This window comes from Phalangium opilio, unplaced genomic scaffold (assembly GCF_054372755.1).
Source record: "Phalangium opilio isolate 3A_F unplaced genomic scaffold, DU_Popi_V2 ptg000073l_1, whole genome shotgun sequence".
Classification (NCBI taxonomy): Eukaryota; Metazoa; Arthropoda; class Arachnida; order Opiliones; family Phalangiidae; genus Phalangium; species Phalangium opilio.
The window spans coordinates 2013566-2023682 of NW_028324183.1; the positions used below are offsets into that span (position 1 = coordinate 2013566).

At 35.2% G+C, this 10117-nt stretch overlaps 1 non-coding gene across 1 annotated transcript; it reads right to left on the reverse strand.

Annotated features, from left to right (window-relative positions):
- Positions 1 to 7339: 7339 nt before the first annotated feature.
- On the reverse strand, positions 7340 to 7412 carry TRNAV-UAC (transfer RNA valine (anticodon UAC)). The gene has a single exon. It is a non-coding gene; the product is annotated as a tRNA-Val (tRNA).
- Positions 7413 to 10117: the final 2705 nt, after the last annotated feature.

Here is a 10117-nt window from a genome sequence, read left to right on the forward strand (position 1 = left end):
TTTATTACACCATGTTCGTTAGATAAATCCAAGCGGCTAAGACAGCAAAAGAAGAAATTTTCCTATTTTGTGTGATTATTAGCAAAACATTTTAACACTTTATGTACAGAAAGTGGTCTTCGCTTTGTTTCCTTTCTATGTAGGTTAGTCGGTTTATGTTCAAGTCGGGCGGCACTTTCGTCTATATTCCGACTCTGATACAAGTCCAGCTACTTACACAGGTTTAATGTCGGCGGTGATGACCAACAATAGGAACGGGATGATTGTATATTTAGAACTGGGCTTACCATATCAACATAAGTCTATTATATAAGGTCCCCTTACATAATAGACCTATGATATCAAAGATCCTGTGGACTTTTAGACTCCTTACCATCTGAGACGTGGTTTTTCGAAAGCCAATTCCAAATACCTACCGACCATTTGGAATAGCTAAGATCTCGATTTATGATCATATCGGCCCTCATGACTTCATTCCTACATTATCGTGTCTTTTATAACATCGATTTAAAGTTGGCTATGAGGAATATTGGAATGTCATTGACCGATTGAGTTAATAAATAAACCGGAGAGATTTTCCAATGTTTAAGATGCATTGTAATTGTATAATAGTACATGGAGTTTAATCCTTCTAATAAAATTATTTTTCTATGGTTAAACTTATAAATTAAAAATTAGCAAGTTTTAAGCCGTTTTAAGAATGTTATTGGCTGGTAGGTTCAAAACTAACTAGCAACTCTGAGTCACCATAAAAAGTCTCTTTCGTAAGCCTACTATAAAAAGATTGCTAAGACCACCATTAAGTGATCGGTAAAACCGCTCAAAAAAGCTAGCCGGGAACAAGACAGATTCATCGGTAAGCGACTCATTATATTGCGTGTAAGTCAGCCCTTCATCATGATGTAAGAAGATTTATAACACATTCAAACAAACGAGGAAACAGAGTTTCAATAGTTTACTAAACCGACTTTTAAATGCCGCAAAAATGAACCTTTAATCGTCGGTTTTATCGAATTTCAATGATCGGTTTCGTCGATAATTAAAGAAATCTCGGCTTTGGATTAGCTTAAAGTTTTGCCACATAATCGAGAGGTGGAGTTGACTGGCCCTCTAACATTAGCAAAGGCTAGTTTCAGCTCAGCCCTCATTGTCGAGTTCTGATTGCCTCCAACCTTTGGCAAAGTAAAATTCGTGGGTAAAGATTAGTCCGAATGTTACGGGTGCAACAGGAACTGACATTTGCTTTAAACTTTGATGTAACCGATCTTTAATAGTCGATGAAACCAACTTATGTAAGTCGATGAAACCACCTTTAAAAATTTAAAAAGCCGACTTAAGATGAATATTTAAAAAAGCGTTTGCTCAGTTACTTTTCAAAGTCGGTATCACTGTCAGCAAACTTAACAGTTGGGTCGGAGCTTTTATGGCTAGGACATTTCAACGGTCTAAAGGAAATCCCAAAGACGCTTTTTCGTCAAGCCTTGGTTTGACCTTGAAACAACTACGTCGACCGAAAGTCCACTGTGCTACTAGGGTTAACTCACTATAACTGTGATTTTGCTAGAAGAGATTAACAGTACCTGATGTTATTGTTGTTGGTCAGTTTATCCATAATGTAATCCTGAATGTAAAAGTTTTGTCTATCATTCCAAAATGTTTTGGTTTTCCTTATTTTATCGTGATACTAAAGTTTTAAAAGAAAAAAAAACTGTTATGAATGGGAACAGCACCGCTTTTACTTCATGCAGGTATATAAAGTTTTCTTCAACTTGCGAATTTTAAGAGTCCATTTTATGGGCCTTCGTGCATCAATAAAAGGGGAGAAGGTGTAGAAACCGTCACTCTTGACGTCACGCATAATCTTAAATACCACTTGACATAGACGAGTTTTGCAACCTGCGCCACTACTCCCGCGAACTATGCGCGCCGAACTCGAATGTAAAGAAAATGGGTCGTCTTAACGAGTAGACCTAGGGTTAAGCCCCAAAAGAAAGTTCCGTGGATTCGTGGAACGGTGGAAGTGGAAATGGAAATGCAATGCGACACTCTTTAATTTTAGTAGTTAGATTTGCCCTTGATGTTTCTTAATTTTAAATCTGAAAAACGTCAGACACAAAGACTAAAAGTAAGTTTTTAAAAGAAGAAAAGTTGAAAATTTGAAAAATGTAGAGTTGGATGTAGTTGTTAGGGAAATATACAGTTTTTTGGAAAATGGAGTATTTAAACTGAAGCAGGTCATAAGCAAAATATTTTTCTATTAAAACAAGGTTATCAGATTTTGAATTACTTCGGAAAGCGCTTTTGAATAAAAGCATAAACGATTTTTGCCATCATAACTCTAAGTCCACGTTCCTTCGTGAGTGGTACATGACCAATAGTTCTATTAGCCTATTCACTTTAAGGGCCGCGCATGAGAAGTTGCAATGTTTGGGGGCAAGAGTTATAGCGCTTCTATGGAGTTAAACGTGTAAACTACACTACGATGGACGTATGGGAGACCTTTTGAAATTCAATATTAAAATAAAATGCCTAGTATTTAAAACCGAGATAGTACAATTAAAACCATGTAAAGAAATAAAGGGTTTAAGTTCTAATGGAAACGGTGCTATGATACTAGTAGGTTAAACTCACTAAGCCTCGGCGACGGTATGGGATCATCGGCGATGACCGCCGATGCCGTGCCGAAAGTGCTGCGTATAACACGCTCGTAAGCCTTGGCGCCCAATTTAGTGAGTAGAATTTCATTAAATTCCCTAATTTTACGTCTATCAATTGAATTCGATAACATTTCACCTCGGAAGTTCAATTAATACTTTTACAACAAGTAATAAAACACTGTTTTATAAAAATAAACTTGAATGCGAAGCAAATAAGGCAAAAGGAATGGTTAAAAGTACTGCACTGCCCCCAAACATTCTTTCTACGCATGCTCACCTCTCGAAATTTTCCCCCCCTGTTCACTCCCGCTCTACCGGTGAAAAGGTCTATTTTGGAGAGCAGTCTTTCAGATGGGGATAAAGCCATGTCTTTTGTAATTAAACAATTTTACTCAAGAAAACAATATTCGACTTAAAGCATAGCGCTGCTCCCCTACAAGGGGACTTTCCTCCTTAACTCCGGGTTTGCCTTGGCAAAGACTAGTGGGCGGGATTTATTCATGCACGTATAAATCCCGCCCACAAATGCCCCTAGCTTTGCCAAGCCAAAACTGGAGTTCGTAAGTAAAGTCAACTTGCATAGCGCGGCTCCTGTGGATCCGATCCACAGGAGCCGCGCTATGCTTTAATAGTTTTGCATTCCATTAGATTACTTATAATCAGGCGAAGAATTGGAAACGTCATGAAGACCCCAGACATGAACTGAGGGAAATCGTGAATTTTACCAAAAGCATATAGACTAAAAAGAAAAAGTACACTTCATTAACAATTCCCTGCTTTAGGCTGTAGACTGCATGTAAAATGAGATGCAATTTACCCTCCGCTTACCCCCTACACAAAACTTACCAATCAGGAAAGAGCTTCTCGACGACATAGGTTTTTAGAAAGTAGTACGTGATACTGACGATCCGAACGCAAGTTTTTGGTACTATATCTAGCATCTGCTAAATTATGAGCCTATTCACGGCTCATTCCCATACCACGGTGGGGAACGTAATCATACAGGATATATATTCTTGGATAAAGATGGGCTTCTCATACTACACGGCGCGAGCAAGTTTCGACGACGTATACTTTGTTTTTACTTCTATATACTTTCATACTTTGGCGTTAAATGCTTCTAAAGAACGTAAGTTAAAATTTGCTTTTTTCATAGCCTGAATGTTACAAATTTTTTAACTTATAATAAAGATAATCCAGGGTCTAATGAACTTAAAGAATGTTTAATCTTAAATTGGACTGAACAAACTGTGATAGAAACACCAAGAAACTCTTTTGTAGAAGTGATTCCCTTCATTGCTAGAGGGACTTTGAAACCTTTTCAGGGTGTTAGAGAATTTAAAGATGACGAATTAAAATGAGAAGTCTTTCGTTTTCAATGAATTGAAAACGAAGTTCCTAGTTAGTATTTGGCTTGTTAAAACACAGTTTGTTGAGAATTTGGTTTTAATGCTCTGTCTCCAAACCCCAGTGTACAAAAACTTTAATTGGAGGAGGTGGACTTCGTCTTAAAGTTTGAAACTCTGATAAATCAATCAACTAAAAAAAGATGGCCTTAGTCATACTTGATCTCATCAAGAAAGTTTACATAAAAACTCAAGACAAGAAACGATATTTGCCACAAGATCTGATGGGTAGAGACGAAGGATTCTTATATTTTCTCAAGCCTGAGTTTTGCAAGTTTTTACATTTGTTAGATTTTCTGGTTAAGCATAATTTTTATCTTTAATAATAATAAAAAAAACATTACGGTTGCATTGTCAAAGTAACTTTGAGGGCTGAATTGGGGTCAGGTGGCTAGTCAGTCTGGTAAGTTTGAATATACACAGTACTTTAAACTTTACTAAAGGTATTCTTCGAATTTTTTAGTGATAACATGCAACTAGTAATCGGTGTAAGAGTAATTTGAGAGTGATCAGCCCGTTGGTTGCGATACTAATAATAATAAGGTGTTCTAAACGGCAGAAATCAATTACTCTATTTCTAGAATTTTTAGAAAATCATCAGTAATCACATTAATTTTTGTGGGTAATAATCACTAGAAAATCACGTGAAATCTTTAGAAAATCAGAAATAATCACATTATTTACTGGTAATCACATATTTCTTGAGAAAATCAGAAATAATCACATGATTTACTGGTAATCACATCGGCAATCACATATTTCTTGAAATAATCACACAAAATCATTCTAGGAATGCGAAAATCTAAAATAAAAATAATAATCAGCTGAAATCGAAATAATCACTACATTCATCGTAATTCACGAAGAATCCAGTGGTAATCATGGCAATCACCAAAAAATGACAGCTACAAAAGTCGTGATCTCCACGGTGACCTACACTTTCGAACACCAATAAGACGCGACGTAGGAGGAGCTAGTGGTTTAAGAAAGTTCTTGGTGTTTCCCTTTACAGTCAATCAGATATTTGTATGGGGTCTATGGCCTCTTAAAGATACCAAGTTGAAGAAATCTTTGTATAATCCTGCTTCATAAAAAATGCTCGAACTAGGGTTGTGCTGGTAAGCGAAACTATTCGAGTACCCGTTCAGAGAGCAGATCGAACACCCACTACGATACCTGAAATTGGCTTTTCCAATTACTTGAAACCGCGCAGGCAGAAAACTGTTTGGTTCTTCTATCCGTTTCAAGTTCATACTGGTTGTCGGGTTATGTAAGGAGGTAGAACTAAGTGCGGCGGGGGTCTGTACTCCTCCCAGGTTATTTCTTTCCATAAAGACTACGAACAGCATTTAATATTCAGTGTGTAAAACTATAATGTGTTTAGTTTAAATTTATTTAACCTAATATAAGCACTCGGTAGTAGTCTAATCAGAGGACAGAGTATAAAATTTTTAAAACTTTACCAAGGAGCGCGACAGGGTTCGAATTAAAAAAACAGTCAAAAGAAACTAACGGGTTTTATTGGGTATTAAACACCATAAAAAACCCACTTAATAAAACACATCGCAAAGATCTTCAATTTTGATGAATTTGAATGGTAGATTAATTTCACTTTTAACATAGTTTAAGATATTTATTGTTTCAACTTCAAAATAATATTTAATAATATTATTTATTTTTTACTAGACATTTTTAAGACCTTATAATTAAGCTGAAACTTTTGAATGACAATTTCAATTATATAAAAACGTCTTGGTTTGGACCAAGGCCGAAAAAACAAACGATATGTGTGAGGTTTATCAATTGACTGAAGTTTCAGATATTGAAATTTTTTCTAGTTATTTTTATACACTCAATCCTTAATCAATTTTTAATTCAATCAACTGATTTTACTGTTAATCGACCTAGTCCCTCTAAATTCATTGAAAAAATTACATATCTACGCTTTTTCAAGAACAATTACATTTTCCGAAAACATTTTATCATGAAATTAATTTATCATCTTGAGGATACAGTATTGAATATTTGAAATGTTCTACTGGATGTCTAAAAAAAGCAAGCGAACTTTGGCATAACTCGAATGGAAAATGTAAATATTTGATCGTGGATGCCAAACAAGGGTGTTGCGCGAATTCATACATTTAATTTCGTATATCGAAATGCTACATTTCTATTGTCGCCTCTTTGATGGTAAAGTTGCACTGGAACTTCCTTTTCCGTACTTAAGAATTTCTTGGTCATAACTCAGTCTATGGTAATATTGGCTGAGCGTGTTGCGACAGCTCAGATGACCCATACACTGAAATCTTTGGTGATTATAAAATGCCATATATTGGGAAAATAGAGGAAGGCAGGGGGTGTCGGAGTTAAATGTGACCTTCTTGGCATAACTAGTAATGAATGATGTGTTTAACCATATTATTTCCGGGGGAAATGAATATAACAAGTCTGAGAAGTATTTCTGTTCATGTGATCTTTACCCTTTACCACACAGGATAAACTTTGTTGCTTTGTCTTAAGTAGACGACATTCACTCTAAACGACAGTCTTATCAACAACTTAAAACAGATTTAAACTTCTTTTGGTGCAAACTTGAAAATTTGTCAAGCCAGCAACAATTAAAACTATGTCGGTCAAGATGCTCACAAGTTAGTGAGCATCGACACGAAATCCCTTCAAAATAATTAATTTCATGATAAAATGTTTTCGGAAAATGTAATTGTTCTTGAAAAAGCGTAGATATGTAATTTTTTAAATGAATTTAGAGAGACTAGGTCGATTAACAGTAAAATCAGTTGATTGAATTAAATATTGATTAAGGATTGAGTGTATAAAAATAACTAGAAAAAATTTCAATATCTGAAACTTCAGTCAATTGATAAACCTCACACATATCGTTTGTTTTTTCGGCCTTGGTCCAAACCAAGACGTTTTTATATAATATCTGTCGCTTCAGTCTTAATGTAATTAAATTTTGAGTAATTATGTTTTCTTTACCGCTTATTATTATGTCCAATTACGATGGTCAAAAAATGTATCTAGGCGGACGAGATAACCACTACACTACACATACCAGGTAATACTGAGATTCCGAAGAGATCTAGCTTATTATTATGTCGAATCACGATGGTCAAAACATGTATCTACCAGGAATCGAACCCGGGACCTTCCGCGTGTAAAGCGGACGTGATAACCACTACACAATGAATACTTGGTTATTCTGAGTTTTCGAAGAGATCTAGCTTATTATTGTGTCCAATAACGATAGTCAAGTCATGTATCTACCAGGGCTCGAACCTGGGACCTTCCGAGTGTAAAGCGGACGTGATAACCACTACACCATAGATACTTGGTTAATCTGAGTTTTCGAAGAGCTCTAGCATTAATATTATGTCCAATCACGATGGTCGAAACAAGTACTTCTGTAATTAACTAAAATTAACATACTTAGACTTAATTTTTTCTGATTAAACTAGCCGATCGCACACCCTGAATACTTAATTGTTAAATTAAGAGTATTCCGAAAAGTAACTTCGCTGTAGTTTTTCAGTTAGAGGTGGTTAAATATCACGAAAAACCCCATGTTAATCTCCATAGGAAAATTGGAAAAAGCATGTGAATTTTGCTTTAACGTTAAAGAAGAGTATCAAGTCATATCTACAAGGGCCTACCGGCCCTGTAGAATAATGCACTCAATTGGTAAAGATGACAAACGCAAAATCCAGGAAAATCCGGTGAGGTGGTTTTTTTTAAGAAAAACCGGGTTTTGTCGAACCCTGGAGGGCAGCTACAGTTTGCTCACCCATTTAATAACAGTACCAAAATGCTGTGTTGAGATCAGGATTTTTTAAGCCGATTAGACGATAGCATCTGCCTTAATGTTTGTTCCCTAGATTTCAAACTGATTTTTAAGAAACTAAACCAAAAAAAAACTAAAAGGAAGCGAAAATAACTGAGAAATAACCAACTACAAGTTTGAAAAATTCAGTAGTTTTGTTGAATATTTCGATTGATAGATGCCAATTAAAATCATTTTACCCGATAAGTATTTCTTGTAACTTTTGATATTCGACTGCTAACTGTCAACCGGCTAAGCAAATTACCCCGATAACTGAGTATGAAATAGTTGATAACTTGAACCAGATTTATTATCCAGAGAATCACTACCCGCACACCCCTAGCTATGACATTTATTTTGTAATTTTTTTATAACTATCCTGGATTGGTAGAACACTTACAGATCGAGTTGAGTAACGAAATATGTTGTCCATTTTAATTTCGTAAAAATTGCTAGGAAGAAATTATATTGTTAATTTTAGATTTTGTAAAAACTGTGAGTTCAATATTTTATGGCAGATTGTATTTAATAACCAATAATAAATATAGATCACGGAGGGTATCAATCTGCAACCTAACACCCATTTGATTTGGTTCACGGGTAGTTGAGCGTTTTGGAATAAAGCGGTGCCCAAAACAGCGGTTTGCAAAACCGCGTGGAAGCAAAACCGCGGTTGCTGTTTCCGCGTTTCTCAATATATAGCGCTATTTTCCCAACCAGCGCTTTAGCACTACAGCGTTTCATAACCGTTTGTGATCCTCAGGTTATGGACTGGTTCGCGGAATATATTTTGGAAAAGGTGGCAGCAAATTAATAAGAGTATATTTTGGAAAAGGTGGAAGCTAATTATTAGAAAAATATTTTGGAAAAGGTGGCAGCTAATTAATAGGAGAATATTTTGGAAAAGGTGGCAGCTAATTACTAGGAGAATATATTAGAAAAGGTAGCAGCTAATTATTAGGAGGATATTTGGAAAAGGTGGTAGGTAATTAATAGGAGAATATTTTGGAAAAGGTTGCAGCTAATTAATAGGAGAATATTTTGGAAAAGGTGGCAGCTAATTAATGGGAGAATATTTTGGAAAAGGTGGCAGCTAATTAATGGGAGAATATTTTGGAAAAGGTGGCAGCTAATTAATAGGAGAATATTTTGGAAAAGGTGGCAGCTAATAGGAGAATATTTTGGAAAAGGTGGCAGCTAACTATTAGGAGAATATTTTGGAAAAGGTGGCAGCTAATCAATATCAGAATATTTTGGAAAAGGTGGCAGCTAATTAATAGGAGGATATTTTGGATAAGGTGGAAGGTAGTTTATAGGAGTTCTAATAACCCATTCCAACCAAACATTAAAACGCATTAACACACTAGACCACGAAACTGTTTGTTTGACAACCATTAAAATTCAAACCTTAAGCTGAAATCAATACAAATTAGAGTTCGGAATTATTTATCCGTTATCCGTAAATTAGTGAATAATCGATTATTTATAGATAAATGTTGTGGACATAATTCAATTTAACATACAACTTCTGTTGATGATTCTGGATTATGGATAAAATAACGTGGATAATGGATAGATAATGCCGAGCTCTAATACTTATACCTTCAACAATACGAAACAACGCTCAAGATATAAACGCTGTAATCAAAATGCGCTGAAACTAGAAATGGATTTAATGGCAAACGCATTTATGAAAAAGCCGTTTTGGACAATGCTGTTTTGATAACACGCCCAATCGATAACATACCTTTGATTTATGGTGTGGTAGAACTGGCATGGGTAGGTTTGGATACGGTTAGGGTTAATTTTATGCTACGCTTGGTTAGGATTATGTTGTGATTTTTTAGCCATAATCTACGCGTCCATAATCTTCTTAGAGGGAATTTACATAAGCTGATTGGAATTTTGATTTTACCAACAGCTTGTTAAATAGATTTATGCACATTTCATTCTCAGCACAATTAAAATTAAGACTAAAATGACATAGATTAAAAAAGTCCTAGTTTGGACCAACGGCGAGAAAACAAACGATATGAAAGGGTTCAGATATTGAATTTTTTCTTTAATTATTTTTATTTGTTGAAACTTTGGTCACAATTTAATTCAATCAACTGATTTTACTCTTAATCTTATTATTTCGTCTAACTTACTACGAAACGTTTTCAAGAACATTACATTTTGAGAAAACATTTCACAATGAAATTAATTATTTTGAA